Source organism: Macrobrachium nipponense, chromosome 7 (assembly GCF_015104395.2).
Source record: "Macrobrachium nipponense isolate FS-2020 chromosome 7, ASM1510439v2, whole genome shotgun sequence".
Lineage (NCBI taxonomy): Eukaryota > Metazoa > Arthropoda > Malacostraca > Decapoda > Palaemonidae > Macrobrachium > Macrobrachium nipponense.
In genome coordinates, this window is record NC_061109.1 from 21,918,574 (window position 1) to 21,935,534 (window position 16,961).

Here is a 16,961-nt window from a genome sequence, read left to right on the forward strand (position 1 = left end):
AATAAAGAAATGGATGAAAATGTAAATAAATGATCAAAATACAAGGATTACTGTATTAGTGAAGTAATGCATTGCATCTCGTAGAGTTTGTATTTCGGAGACGGAAGATTCTATGTGATCGATCACTCGTATTGTTATTATTGATATCTATATTATCCGCTTTTCAGTTGTTACAAGGAAGTTTAGGGCTCTCTCTCTCTCTCTCTCTCTCTCTCTCTCTCTCTCTCTCTCGTCGATTGTTCAGTTAAATAATTATTTAAATAGACGTCGCGAACCTAACTACGATCTTTCCATTAGCGCTCTCTCTCTCTCTCTCTCTCTCTCTCTCTCTCTCTCTCTCTCTCTCCTGATCAATCAAATCATCTTCTATAACGCCTCACAGACCTAAACACGATCCTTCTCTCTCTCTCTCTCTCTCTCTCTCTCTCTCTATCTCTATCTCTCTCTCTCTCGTTTTAGGCAAGCGTATTTAAAGTTAAATCGAAAATGCATTAGGAACATCGCCGGCATCCGAGCCAGTCCTTGACGCCGCTGGTACGTGACGCAGAATTGAATCCAGTTGGATTTCCGTCGAAATATCCGTTGCATTTTGCGTGCCTGCGACGGACTCTCCGCATATTTGATGGATGCTGTGGTTGGATTTTGATTACTGTAACATTTCTGTTATTTCTTGCTAATGAACGCCATATTATTCTCTGGCAGCTTCTTGAATCTCATGCAAGTGGTGGGCTTGTTCCGTATGAATAGGGTTCGGTTTCCGAGTAATAATAATAATAATAATAATAATAATAATAATAATAATAATAATAATAATAATAATGTGTCGCCGTGGCAGAGTGGGTTAGGTCGTCAATGGACTGGTTAAGCAACATTGGGGCTGGTCAGTCGTTGGATGGGTGACCGCTCTCCTTGGCGTTGATTCCTTGGGAAAGGATCTCTACCATAATTTCCTCAGTCTACTCAGCTGTAAATGAGTACCTATCCCTGATGGGGTAGGGTCCATCTATGGGTTAAATGGCAAAACTCAGCAATGATGTTAAGAAATGAAGGAATAAACGACAACGATGCAAATGGAACCTCTGGCAACTGAGGAGCTTCGTCCGGCAGCCAGGTATTCAACCCAATTGAAGGGGAAGACGGTCAGCTACTTCGAGGTCGTCATCCAGCAACTGACCACCACAACGACAGTAACCAACAGCCTGAGATTGGAGCTACAGAAGCAAACCAAAGGAAGAAACGGACAAGAGAAGAAAATAAGGAAATATGTGAATGATACATCAGAAGCAACCCGACGGAGAGAGGATATAGAATAAGGTTGGTCAACATCTGGAATGAGAGGAATAACACCCCCCAAACAGAGCAGAGGCTGGCAGACCAAGTAAGGAACATAAAGAAAAAGAACTGGCTCTCCCCAACAGAAAGAGAAGAACCGGAAAGGGAAATGTCACACGACAACGAATTACACGAAGACGAACTGAGAGATGATGCCACAGAAGACGACAGGGATGATGAGGTATCAAACAACGACACACGAAGAAACACCGACGAAGTAACAGAGAGGACGGAATGGGTAGAAAAGATTAGACAGTGGATGGAGCCAGATACAGAGAGAACAAAGATCCCCTCCATGAAAACCTACAACACCAAGAAATTAAGGAAGAAAACAAGTGAGGTCAATGAAATAATGGGCATAATACACACCACCAGTATCACAGAAACAAATAACTTGGCATATGCAGGAGCAAGATTAGTAGCAGAACTGATGGGGATTCGAACACCAACACCACCAGCACAACCAACCCAACAAATACTAAAACAGCAACCTCTTGGAAAAAGCGCCTGGAAAAGCAAATCATGGTGATGAGATCTGACTTGAGTAAACTGAAAGAGATGGCAGAAAAAAGGCTAAGAAGCAAAAAAACAAGGGAGGAACTCAACGAGAAATACAAAGTACAAGAGAGGGGACTAAACAACACAATAGAAGATGTAAAACAGAGGCTTAAGGCCAAAGCACATAAAACCAACGGTACATGAACAGGAATAAGGGATACCAACACAACAAACTATTAGGAACCAACCAGAAAAGACTATACTGCCAACTAAGAGGGGAAGACAACCACCAAGAAATTCCTGAAGCCGAACCAAGTAAGAGACTCTGGGAAAACATATGGAGCAATCCGGTATCACACAACAAATATGCAATATGGCTCTGGCTCCAGGAAGTCAAGGAAGAAGAAACAGGGAGAATAAAACAAAGATTCACAGAGATCACGACAGACACAGTCAGACACCAACTAAAGAAAATGCCCAACTGGAAAGCCCATGGATACTGGCTCAAAAACTTCAAGGCCCTACACCACGAATAGCAGAACAACTCCAGCATTGTATCTCAAATCACCATGCACCCAAATGGATGACCACAGGAAGAACATCCTTAGTACAAAAGGCAAGAGTAAGGGAAATATAGCCAGTAACTACAGGCCCATCACCTGCCTACCAATATGTGGAAGTTACTAACAGGTATCATCAGTGAAAGGCTATACAATTACCTAAAGGAGACAAACACCATCCCCCACCAACAGAAAGGCTGCAGAAGGAAGTGTAGGGGCACAAAAGACCAGCTCCTGATAGACAAAATGGTAATGAAGAACAGTAGGAGAAGGAAAACCAACCTAAGCATGGCATGGATAGACTATAAGAAAGCCTTCGACATGATACCACACACATGGCTAATAGAATGCCTGTAAATATATGGGGCAGAGGAAAACACCATCAGCTTCCTCAAATATTCAATGTGCAACTGGAATACAATACTTACAAGCTCTGGAATAAGACTAGCAGAGGTTAATATCAGGAGAGGGATCTTCCAGGGGGACTCACTGTCCCCACTACTCTTCGTAGTAGCCATGATTTCCCATGACAAATACTACAGAAGATGGATGCCAGGTACCAACTCAAGAAAAGAGGCAACAGAATACATCAAAATGTATGGTAAGAGCATCAAGGAAATAGATACCCTAATCCAGACTGTATGGATTGTATCTGGGGACATCAGGATGGAGTTTGGAATATAAAAAATGCGCCTTAGTCAACATACAAAAAAGGCAAAAAGCAAGTAACGAGAACTGAAGGGATAAAGCTACCAGATGGGAGCAACATCAAACACATAGATGAGACAGGATACAAATACCTGGGAATAATGGGAGGGGATATAAAGCAGCAAGAGATGAAGGACACGATCAGGAAAGAATATATGCAGAGACTCAAGGCGATACTCAAGTCAAAACTCAACGCCGTAAATATGATAAAAGCCATAAACACATGGGCAGTGCCAGTAATCAGATACAGCGCAGGAATAGTGGAATGGACGAAGGCAGAACTCCGCAGCATAGATCAGAAAACAAGGAAACATATGACAATACACAAAGCACTACACCCAAGAGCAAATACGGACAGACTATACATAACACGAAAGGAAGGAGGGAGAGGACTACTAAGTATAGAGGACTGCGTCAACATCAAGAACAGAGCACTGGGGCTATATCTGAAAACCAGTGAAGACGAGTGGCTAAAGGGTGCATGGGAAGAAGGACTAATAAAAGTAGACGAAGACCCAGAAATATACAGAGACAGGAGAAAGACAGACAGAACAGAGGACTGGCACAACAAACCAATGCATGGACAATACATGAGACAGACTAAAGAACTAGCCAGCGATGACACATGGCAATGGCTACAGAGGGGAGAGCTAAAGAAGGAAACTGAAGGAATGATAACAGCGGCACAAGATCAGGCCCTAAGAACCAGATATGTTCAAATAACGATAGACGGAAATAACATCTCTCCCATATGTAGGAAGTGCAATAAGAAAAATGAAACCATAAACCACATAACAAGCGAATGCCCGGCACTTGCACAGAACCAGTACAAAAAGAGGTATGATTCAGTGGCAAAAGCCTTCCACTGGAGCCTGTGCAAGAAACATCAGCTACCTTGTAGTAATAAGAGTAACGAGCACCAACCTGAGGAAGTGATAGAAAACGATCAGGCAAAGATCCTCTGAGCCTATGGTATCAGAACGGATAGGGTGATACGTGCAAATAGACCAGACGTGACGTTGATTGACAAAGTCAAGAAGAAAGTATCACTCACTGATGTCGCAGTACCATGGGACACCAGAGTTGAAGAGAAAGAAAGGGAAAAAATGGATAAGTATCAAGATCTAAAAATAGAAATAAGAAGGATATGGGATATGCCAGTGGAAATCGTACCCATAATCATAGGAGCACTAGGCACGATCCCAAGATCCCTGAAAAGGAATCTAGAAAAACTAGAGGCTGAAGTAGCTCCAGGACTCAAGCAGAAGAATATGATCCTAGAAACGGCGCACATAGTAAGAAAAGTGATGGACTCCTAAGGAGGCAGGATGCCACTCGGAACCCCACACTATAAATACCACCCAGTCGAATTGGAGGACTGTGATAGAGCAAAAAAAAATAAAAAAAAAAAAATAATAATAATAATAATAATAATAATTAATTGTACAGATATTTGATGATAGTACTGCAAGGATTGCTTCCCCAACAAATTTCTGAAAGCTATCTTAATAATAATAATAATAATAGTTTTTCTCCAAATACATTTCGCTCATTCACGCGATTCCTGAGTATTAATGCCCTACTTTTCCCGTTCCTCTTTCATCGAGTCTGTCCAATCCGCCTTTCTACGTCTTCCTCCTCTTCTCCTCCTCTTCGTTTCTGAATTACATCAGCACTTTTCTCACCAACCTGTCATTTCCATTCATTCCACTTGACCAGACCATCTTGGAATACTACGATTCGTCCTTTTCCCTAAACTTTCTATCACCTGTTTTAACTATCTCATTCTTCTTAAGCCAACTTCAACCATTGCTCTTTCGCCTGCATGAACATCCACACCACTTGCATAAAGGAGTATTGGCTCACCAATTCCACACCACTTACATAAAGGAGTATTGGCTCAGCAGTTCCTTCATGCAGTCCCGCCATAGCTGCCTTATGGAAATTCAAGTTTCTTCCCAAATTTTGACTTCACCCGGCTACCTTTGTTGGTTCGCCTGTTATTTTATTCTTCTCTTCTCTCATCCTCCCATCATCCTTTACATATGCTCCCAAATACTTCATTAATCAACCTCTCCCCTTTTTCCTATATCCATATTGGAATTCATGGCCCCATCTTGAATTCCATTTACCTTATCTACTTATGTAGATGAGGCTACTCTCTTTGTATCGATACCATGTCTGTGGTGTCTGAGTCTCTTAGCAGAGGGTTAGCTAACATTAGACCACGGTGCGAATTGTGTAGATTTTTTATATTCTCTCTTCATCATCATTGGGTTTATATCAGTACACTGACAAGGAAAAGTGAAAGAAATGGATATCAAATAGGTAGAGAAGTAAATGTGTATCCCAGAAAAATTCTACTTTCATTTTTTACAGTTTGAGAATGACATTTTAACGGTACCATAGTGTTTACGTTTCATTTTTTATACCTACTGGTAGGTATCCTCAGACATCGTTTGATTGAAGTAGTACATATGGATAATATTTTTGCTGAATTTGTAGGAGGAAAGTACTTTCTGTCATTTATATTTTGGGAAGGAGGCTTTTTACTCGAGTAACCCCCGATTCCTTTATTTCCCTCGGGTGTGGTGTTATGGATTGATTGCCCGACCCTTGTGAAGGCATCGCGATCAATCAGCCCAAAAGCAATTGATGGGATCCTTGGAATATCTCATTCGTCTTTTGCCCGTCGTCGTCATTAATCATTGGTCAGCCTTTGCAGAGTTCGGGAAGAATTCGTGTGTTTACCTTTATTCAGTGGATTTACCTGTAAAATTGTTTCATCTCTGATTTTCTTATATATTTGCTTAATCGTAATAGACACCAGTGTCGTGTGCTTTCTGTACAAATTCATTTTTTCTTGAATTCATTTCCAGAAGCCTGGCTACCCCATAACGGGTTAGGTATTACTAAAGGTTATTTGCTGCGTCCCTTCAGTTCCCTACCTGCACTCACATTTTAGCCTTTTACTTTACCTTCACTCTGCTTCCTTTCTTCCAGCTTGCTGTCCAAGCTGTTCAACCACTCCAACTCTCTCTTTTCAATGCATCAAATGCTGGATGGCTGAAAGTGTCACCGTACGTGGCTTCATAGCTAAATTTTCATAAATCAAAACAATCAGTGTTATTTATCATTTTCTGTTGGTATTCTTAGCAAAGGTTATGCTTTAATCTTCCCTTAGCCCGGATAAACAGGGAGAGTTTGGGTAAAGAAGGTCAGTTTATGAAATGAGCCTTTGGTGAAGGCGTATTAGCGACCCCGACAAGGGATTGGTGTGGGAAGAAGGTGAAGGATAAGAAACCTTAGATTTGTACATACACATATTACGACTGTTTCTTCATTCTAACAGAGACTCTAAAGTCCAAGCGTAGGGGCATGCATTACTACCCTAAAACAGTTCATCTTGTATATTAATATTTATCTAGCAATGTATATATCTGTTAATCTTTTTTTCTTTTTCCTAATGACGGATCTTTTATATCGTATTATCTTCTGTAACTTCTTGCAAATGGACACCATATTCTTTGGAAGCGTGAATTTTAAGTCATTGGCCTCTGTAGCTTGTTTCATAAGGATAGGGTTCATCTTCTGAATAATAATAATAATAATAATAATAATAATAATAATAATAATAATAATAATAATAATAATAATAATAAAAGTACTACAGAAGATGGATGCCGGGTACCAACTCAAGAAAAGAGGCAACAGAATCAACCATCTATGTTCATGGACGACATCAAGCTGTATGGTAAGAGCATCAAGGAAATAGATACCCTAATCCAGACTGTAAGGATTGTATCTGGGGACATCAGGATGGAGTTTGGAATAGAAAAATGCTCCTTAGTCAACATACAAAAAGGCAAAGTAACGAGAACTGGAGGGATAAAGCTACCAGATGGGAGCAACATCAAGCACATAGATGAGACAGGATACAAATACCTGGGAATAATGGAAGGAGGGGATATGAAACACCAAGAGATGAAGGACACGATCAGGAAAAAATATATGCAGAGACTTAAGGCGATGCTCAAGTCAAAACTCAACGCTGAAATATGATAAAAAAAAGCCTAAACCACATGGGCAGTGCCAGTAATCAGATACAGCGCAGGAATAGTGGAATGGACGAAGGCAGAACTCCGCACCATAGATCAGAAAACCAGGAAACATATGACAATACACAAAGCACTACACCCAAGAGCAAATACGGACAGACTATACATAACAAAAAGGAAGGAGGGAGAGGACTACTTAGTATAGAGGACTGCGTCAACATCGAGAACAGAGCACTGGGGCAATATCTGAAAACAGGTGAAGACGAGTGGCTTAAAGAGTGCATGGGAAGAAGGACTAATAAAAAATAGACGAAGACCCAGAAATATAGAGACAGGAGAATGACAGACAGAAAACAGAGGACTGGGCACAACAGTTCCATGCACGGACAATACATGGTACAGACTAAAGAACTAGCCAGCGATGACACATGGCAATGGCTACAGAGGGGAGAGCTAAAGAAGGAAACTGAAGGAATGATAACAGCGGCACAAGATCAGGCCCTAAAAACCAGATATGTTCAAAGAACGATAGACGGAAATAACATCTCTCCCATATGTAGGAAGTGCAATACGAAAAATGAAACCATAAACCACATAGCAAGCGAATGCCCGGCACTTGCACAGAACCAGTACAAAAAGAGGCATGATTCAGTGGCATAGGCCCTCCACTGGAGCCTGTGCAAGAAACATCAGCTACCTTGCAGTAATAAGTGGTACGAGCACCAACCTGAAGGAGTGCATAGAAAACGATCAGGCAAAGATCCTCTGGGACTATGGTATCAGAACGGATAGGGTGATACGTGCAAACAGACCAGACGTGACGTTGATTGACATAGTCAAGAAGAAAGTATCACTCATTGATGTCGCAATACCATGGGACACAAGAGTTGAAGAGAAAGAGATGGGGAAAAATGGATAAGTATCAAGATCTGAAAATAGAAATAAGAAGGATATGGGATATGCCAGTGGAAATCGTACCCAGAATCATAGGAGCACTAGGCACGATCCAAGATCCCTGAAAAGGAATCTAGAAAAACTAGAGGCTGAAGTAGCTCCAGGACTCATGCAGAAGAGTGTGATCCTAGAAACGGCGCACATAATAAGAAAAGTGATGGACTCCTAAGGAGGCAGGATGCAACCTGGAACCCTACACTATAAATACCACCCAGCCGAATTGGAGGACTGTGATAGAGCAAAAAAAAAAAAAAAATAATAATAATAATAATATAATGGGAAAGTAAATCCACAGTAGCACGCCTGATTGATTTTGTTATTTAAAAAAAAAAAAAAAAAAAAAAAAAAAAAAAAAAAATATATATATATATATAATATATATATATATATATATATATTTTGAATAACAAAATCAAACAGGCATTCTAATGTGGATTTACTTTCCCATTTTATTGGCTCATGTGATTATGAGATAAGTTTTCTTTGAATAATTAATAATAATAATAACAATAGCTGTAAATGTGGATGGTCTGTGAAATTATGGCATCTCAGTGAATCGCTGAATCGTGTCTCATTTCAAGATCGATTTTCTTTTAATATTAAGAGTCTGGGGATTGAATCCTTCAAAATTCCTTCGAAACCTCCTTTTCAATAATGGACCATGATATCCATCGTTCATCCTACGGCGGTGAGGACCCCTAATCCCATCCTCTCCTCTCCAGATCCTGCTGAGTCATGAATATTTCATGGTGCCATTATCCTGATGGAAGCCGGGTTTATATATATCTCTCTCTCCCCATCACCGGCTAAATAGGGGGAGCCGTTATAGAGATTGGACAGATGCATTTTCTCTGATATTATTTTTCGTCGGAGCGTTTCCCCTTTCAATTGCTGGGGGACGCAAGTGCTTGTGGCCAGTTATGGCTGTGTTGTGCTTGTGTAATGTGTATGTTTATGTGGCTTTTTTGTGGGGGAAGAAGGGGGGACGGAGGTAGGAAAGGGGAGAAATTCCCTCTTTTCCATCAGATGGTCTTTAGTGAATTAGGATTATTTGAAATGGTTTCTTTTACGAAGCTATTTTCCACTGTGGGTTATATTCAGAAATACATTAAATCTTCTCTCATTAAGGAATCCTTGTGTGATTAGAAAAAGAAGCTTTCGCCTTAATTGCAATAAAGACTAAACACAAAAACGCAATTCTTTGCAATGCTTGCAGAATGCATAAATCTGAATAAAGTGTACATCAATTTTTATGTGTTTTATATTACAAATGTTATTTCTAAGACCAGTATTTCAATACCGCGAAGCGATAATATTCTTTAATTTGAGTTTTATAGATGTTACTCTGATGTTGTGTTGCATACTTTGGTTTTGTGTAATTTTGTGTTGTTCTTTGAAAAAAAATTTATATTTTGGCCACTTTACTTCTTGCTCTTGTTCTGATATATTTTCTAGGTCTTGCACTCTTCAAATTTTGCATTTAACAAAACCATAGATTTCGTTACCGGTCTAGAAATATATTTTGCTTCTTTCAAATGAACACCATGTTCCTTGAATTTCAAATCAGTGGCCCTGTGGAGGGCTTCTTTCGTATGGATAGGCTTCATCTTCCGCATAATAATAAATAATAATAATAATAATAATAATAATAATAATAATAATAATAATAATAATAATAATAATATAATAATATAATAATAATAATAATAATTAAAAATTCCTCATAGTAGCGTGAGTCTTCAAATGGAGAAACAAATCCACAGTTATGTAAATGTACATATATTTAAGTTTAAAACAGAAAAGATAGCTTTCGGGAATCTGTTACGGTTCCCCCTTAATCAATCTGACGTTGATATAACTTTACAGCGAAGTAAACGAAGCAGGAGTCAAAAATTAAGTGACTTGTTATTAAAATAATATTATTTTAATAACAAGTCACTTAATTTTTGACTCCTGCTTTGTTTACTTCGCTGTAAAGTTATATCAACGTGTCAGATTGATAAGGGGAACCGTACAGATTCCCGAAAGCTATCTTTTCTGTTTTAAACTTAAATATATGTACATTTACATAACTGTGGATTTGTTTCTCCAATAATAATAATAATAATAATAATAATAATAATAATAATAATAATAATAATAATAATAATAATAATAACAGGTAAAAGACCCTCTTTCAAGCATGGTCTATTGAAGGAGATTGCTGCTTAAGCTGCACTTATTTTATTGAAGTTCTTTTCTATTCTTCATATTACGGCTTTTTCAATATTATTTAGGTTGACGAGTAACGCGCCTATTGGATACATATGAAAAGATCACTGAATTTGATGAAATTTATATCTATTGACATCTGATGTACAATGAACGTAGGTTATTTTATGCCGACGTTTCTTCTGGATTCGACTAGATATTTTCAAGGTTGTGACTTTGAGTAGACTAATGATATTTTCGGTGCTGCTCTAATTAACTTCTATAAGATAGATGCAGCTGAAGCAGTAACCTCCTTCAATAGAATAATAATAATAATAATAATAATAATAATAATAATAATAATAATAATAATAATAATAATGGATAGACTATAAGAAAGCCTTCGACATGATACCACACACATGGCTAATAGAATGCCTGAAAATATATGGGGCAGAGGAAAACACCATCAGCTTCCTCAAAAATACAATGCGCAACTGGCAACTGGAATACAATACTTACAAGCTCTGGAAAAAGACTAGCAGAGGGATCTTTCAGGGCGACTCACTGTCCCCACTACTCTTCGTAGTAGCCATGATTCCCATGACAAAAGTACTACAGAAAATGGATGCCGGGTACCAACTTAAGAAAAGAGGCAACAGAATCAACCATCTGATGTTCATGGACGACATCAAGTTGTATGGTAAGAGCATCAAGGAAATAGATACCCTAATCCAGACTGTAAGGATTGTATCTGGGGACATCAGGATGGAGTTTGGAATAGAAAAATGCGCCTTAGTTAACATACAAAAAGGCAAAGTAACGAGAACTGAAGGGATAAAGCTACCAGATGGGAGCAACATCAAACACATAGATGAGACAGGATACAAATACCTGGGAATAATGGAAGGAGGGGATATAAAACGCCAAGAGATGAAAGACACGATCAGGAAAGAATATATGCAGACTCAAGGCGATACTCAAGTCAAAACTCAACGCCGGAAATATGATAAAAGCCATAAACACATGGGCAGTGCAGTAATCAGATACAGCGCAGGAATAGTGGAATGGACGAAGGCAGAACTCCGCAGCATAGATCAGAAAACCAGGAAACATATGACAATACACAAAGCAGCACACCCAAGAGCAAATACGGACAGACTATACGTAACACGAAAGGAAGGAGGGAGAGAACTACTAAGTATAGAGGACTGCGTCAACATCGAGAACAGAGCACTGGGGCAATATTTGAAAACCAGTGAAGACGAGTGGCTAAAGAGTTCATGGGAAGAAGGACTAATAAAAGTAGACGAAGACCCAGAAATATACAGAGACAGGAGAATGACAAACAGAACAGAGGACTGGCACAACAAACCAATGCACGGATAGTACATGAGACAGACTAAAGAACTAGCCAGCGATGACACATGGCAATGGCTACAGAGGGGAGAGCTAAAGAAGGAAACTGAAGGAATGATAACAGCGGCACAAGATCAGGCCCTAAGAACCAGATATGTTCAAAGAACGATAGACGGAAATAACATCTCTCCCATATGTAAGAGTGCAATACGAAAAATGAAACCATAAACCACATAGCAAGCGAGTGCCCGGCACTTGCACAGAACCAGTACAAAAAGAGGCATGATTCAGTGGCAAAAGCCCTCCACTGAGCCTGTGCAAGAAACATCAGCTACCTTGTAGTAATAAGTGGTACGAGCACCAACCTGAGGGCGTGATAGAAAACGATCAGGCAAAGATCCTCTGGGACTATGGTATCAGAACGGATAGGGTGATACGTGCAAATAGACCAGACGTGACGTTGATTGACAAAGTCAAGAAGAAAGTGTCACTCACTGATGTCGCAATACCATGGGACACCAGAGTTGAAGAGAAAGAGTGGGAAAAATGGATAAGTATCAAGATCTGAAAATAGAAATAAGAATGATATCGGGTATGCCAGTGGAAATTGTACACATAATCATAAGAGCACTAGGCACGATCCTAAGATCCCTGAAAAGGAATCTAGAAAACTAGAGGCTGAAGTAGCTCCAGGACTCATGCAGAAGAGTGTGATTCTAGAAACGGAGCACATAGTAAGAAAAGTGATGGACTCCTAAGGAGGCAGGATGCAACCCGGAACCCCACACTATAAATACCACCCAGTCGAATTGGAGGACTGTGATAGGAAAAAAAAATAGAAATAATAAGAATTAATAATAATAACAAAATAATAATAATAATAATAATAATAATAAAGGCCCGAAAATAGAAATAAGAAGGATATGGGATATGCCAGTGGAAATTGTACCCATAATCATAGGGACACCAGTTGCAGAAGAGTGTGCTACCAGAAACAAGGCACATAGTAAGAAAAGTGATGGACTCATAAGGAGGCAGGATACAACATGGACTCCCAGACTATAAAAACCACCCAGTCGAATCGGATGACCGTTATAGAACACCCCCCCCCAAAAAAAAAAAAAAAAAAAAAAAAAAAAAAAAAAAATCCCTGGAGCTGAAATGGAAGAGAAACTCTCATCCTTTCTGAAAGCGTCCGAAATCTGAGAAAATGTGATTTCACAATATCCCGCGTAATCAGATCTGGATTCGGCAAGCCTCATTAGTCTCCTTCCTTATCTCCTGCTATCAGTTTCCTCTTCTTGGTTCGCTCAGTCATCCGAATAAATTCTATTTTCAGCGGCTCATTCTTGTTCATTGCGATTCCTTGGTACGCGAGGGGGTCAGTTGGTGGAAAAGTCATCTTTTTTTCTTTTAGTTGGTGCAAAAGTCGTTGTTTTTTATCAGAATGGAAGTGGTTTAGTTGGTGTAAAAGTTTTTCTTCTTCTTTTTTTTCTTTGAATGGAAGTGGGCTAGTTGGTGTAAAAGTCATTGTTTTTGTGTGTTTTCCTTTTACAATGGAAGTATGGAAGTAATTCTGACTCTCATGGCAAACCTACAGAACTATGGAGTTAAAGATCTCTCTCTCTCTCTCTCTCCTCTCTCTCTCTTGTGTGTGTGTGTGTGTGTGTGTGTGTGTGTGTGTGTGCGGAACAACAGAATCCTTCATTCAGTTTCCTCCGTGGTGATTATTTACATTATCTTGATTTGAGAAATAAAATGTAAAGATTATTCTAGAGAAGAACAGTGGCCAAAGCGAGAGAGAGAGAAAGAGAGAGAGAGAGAGAGAGAGAGAGAGAGAATAATATTCTTGATTTTAGATCAGTTCATTCATTTTATTTTATCATCCTAACAGGTACGTTGACCTTACCCTCTTTGACGCCAATCTCGGATGCTGAATCGCTAGGTACAAATATTTTTTTATTCATTTTTTTACATTTTTTTTTTCACTTGTAAAATAATTAGAGACGAACATTCTTCATTCGGATGGTTTTATGTTTGCATGGTTTTAATTCTGTTATGATATTCTTTGATTTTCTTTACTTTCTAGTCTCTTTTTAGTCTTATGCTTGGTATAAAAAAATGAGCGAAGTGAATGTTGATGGATGCAGGTATAGCCGATACGTTTAATGCTTTTCCAGTTTCTCAATATTTATTTACATCCCATTTTTATCTATGTCCCAAGAATGGGGAAGATATATTTTTTTAATATGAAATCAAGTATAGTCAATACTTTTAATGCTTTTCAGTTTTTCAATTTTATTTATATCCCGGTTTTATCTATATCCCATGAAGGAGGCAGATATATTTATTTACTTTTTAATATGAAATCAGGTATAGCCGATACGTTTAATGCGTTTCAGTTTCTCATTTTTACTTATATGCCGTTTTTATCTACATCCCATGAAAGAGGAAGATTTTTTATTGTTTTGAAGTTTTTATCTCTTTCCCAAGAACGAGGAAGTTAGATATTTTTTTTTTTTCAATATTTATGGTTTACCCATCCCGGTTAATGGGGCCATGTCTCAGACTACAAAACTTAGCTGAGAAGACGAGGCGAAGATGGATTATATATTAGCCTGACGAGGAAATTAGACATTTCCCAATTTCCTCTATCTTTCCCCTCAATTGCGAAGCAACGGCTGTTTCGGTGACGTTAGTCTCGTGTGAGAGGAATTTTCTCGTAAACCCAAGAGGCAGTTAAGAAACTTTTTTTTTTTTTTTCATGGCTTCGTATAACTGCCTCGAATTTTGGGTCGCTGGGCTGGTTCAGGGGTTTAAATGCGACAAAGGAAGTGTGGGCACGTGGATGCGAAGATATATACATACACACACACACACACACACACACACACACACACACACACACACACATATATATATATATATATATATATATATATATATATATTAGCTGAAGCCACTGGGAAAATTTAAAAAAGAAAAGACATAGTGCCAAGTACTTTCGTGTATTTAACACATCTTCGGGTACAAAGTAACACAAAACATAAAAACTAATGAGCAAGAAAGCTCTCAACAAAAGCAAAGTGAAGAAGAAAAAACATAAACTTTGTGCCCCGAAGATGTGTTAAATACACGAACGTACTTGGCACTGTCTTTTCTTTTCTAAATTTTCTCAGTGGCTTCAGCTAACAAACAAAATCACGTGCTTACTTTTGTGATTTCTTAGTATATATAATATCTAACGGAAAATCCCTAACGAGGTCAAATGACACTCGTTTAAACAAAATGAAACAAAACATCTAATTGGTAACATAACCCACCATTGTTCCGTTGAATGCCCTCTCTGGAGTTGGCTGAAAGTTAGTTTCAACTAGGCTAAGGTAAACTCTCGTGGTTACAAAAATATGCTTTTTATTTCCCAAAATTAGCTAACATGAAAATGGAATAAAATTAATTAAACCTGGCTCAAAAAGAAACGTTAAAGTATCATATTCCTCTCAAAATCATATTTAAGTAAGTACCCTCTTTTCCCCTAAGTGTCCAAACATTCATAATTTGTTAATAATCAAAATCAGTCAGAGAAACCCATAGGTGACTTCGAATCCATCTGAAATAAAGAGACCCTAATTTTTTCATTACAGCATCTTCGAGGAATCCAGCGTTTTGTATCTGTCCCTAACCGACGAGAGCCAAGGTTAACAACCCGATTGTTGTGACTTTAAGATGGCTCGGCCACCTATGTCTTTTGTGCACCCCTGTTACGCACCATATTAGCTACTGGTATATACTTGTTCATAATATTTGCAAGATAGCTCCTATAACACATATTTCGACTATCATTATAGCTATTATAACTGCAACCACTGGAACTGTGTAGCATTCGTCGAAGAAGAATTCATCCCAGTCATTATTCTCTAGCGGTGGAACCGTAACCGTCTCTTGTGTAGGCGGAACTTTAACCGCCTCGTGGTCCCATGTAAGTGTTTCACGAACACCTTTGTCGAATAATTGTAGATCCCGGCTGAACGCATGAACCATCTCGAAACGGCTCCCATGCAAGTGCGTCTTGCACCCTCCTCGTAGAAGATTGTAGACTCCTGATTTGTCCCAGAATGTATCCTGAGACGATCCATCGACGACATCTCGTCCATGCAAAGGCGATCCGTAACGTCGTCGTCGCCCGTGTGAAGATCCGACCTCTCGCTGTAGATCCTAAGTTGTTTTCGTTGTCACCCTCGCATGAAGTTGGGAATTCTCTAAAGTCATCGTGTGTCCGTATTTGAAAAGTCTACATGATCTTAGAAAAAATAAAGTCTTGCATTAACACACGAATCTGTCATAAACAAGTATACCCAATCTCTTAGTCAATTATTAAGGACTAAAATTCCTCACTAAAATAAAATATGATCTTTATATACTGAATCCTCATAATTAATACCGTATCTGACAAATATACTATCAAAAACCCCATAATGTCTATGCAGCAAAACCCCTGTAATGTTTATACAACTAACCTCCATCAAACATAATGTTGAATATCCCTTCTATCTTACATATCCCAAGATAAATTCTACCTCCTTTCTATAAGAGCAATCCTATGTAAAGCTTAACCCCGATTACAAGTTTCCCTTGTAGGAAAAAAAATAATAATTAAACTTTTCTCTTTATAAAATATATAAGGAGAAAAAATATATATATAATTCAGCGCTTTTCCATATAAAACGTAGTATGTATCGTCACGCAAATGGCTGCCGCAACATATCGCTATCGACCCGAATTGACCCCTTAAAATTCCTCCCCATGGAATGTCATCATCGACATTCCTGAAAACGGAGCAAACCTCTGAGTAATCAACTCCAAAAAAAAAAATGTCAACAGTCGGTCTCATCACAGCATTGTCAGCATTAAGCCACCTATGTATACAACATGTGCTCAAATCGCACTATGGACTTGTCTAGTCAGACTCGTAAACTCAGAAATCATCATTCCTTCAAATGAACCAAAAAATCATTTATTGGATCGTCGATGGAAACCCTCAATAAATCTTTACTAATACTATAGAACCACATTCCTCAGAAATTATCCTCAGAACATCCTCGTTGTCACCTCAAGGGTACCCAAAAATTGTCCTCGAAAACGTAACTCATTCGTGATACTGCCACATGTATATAAAACCCCAATAATCACTTAGTCGGGATATAAACCACAGAAAACCACAATTCAACAATTATATACCGCCAAATATAACCACTGGTGAATATAACCTCATAAAATACAACACCTTTATAGGGCCCCATAA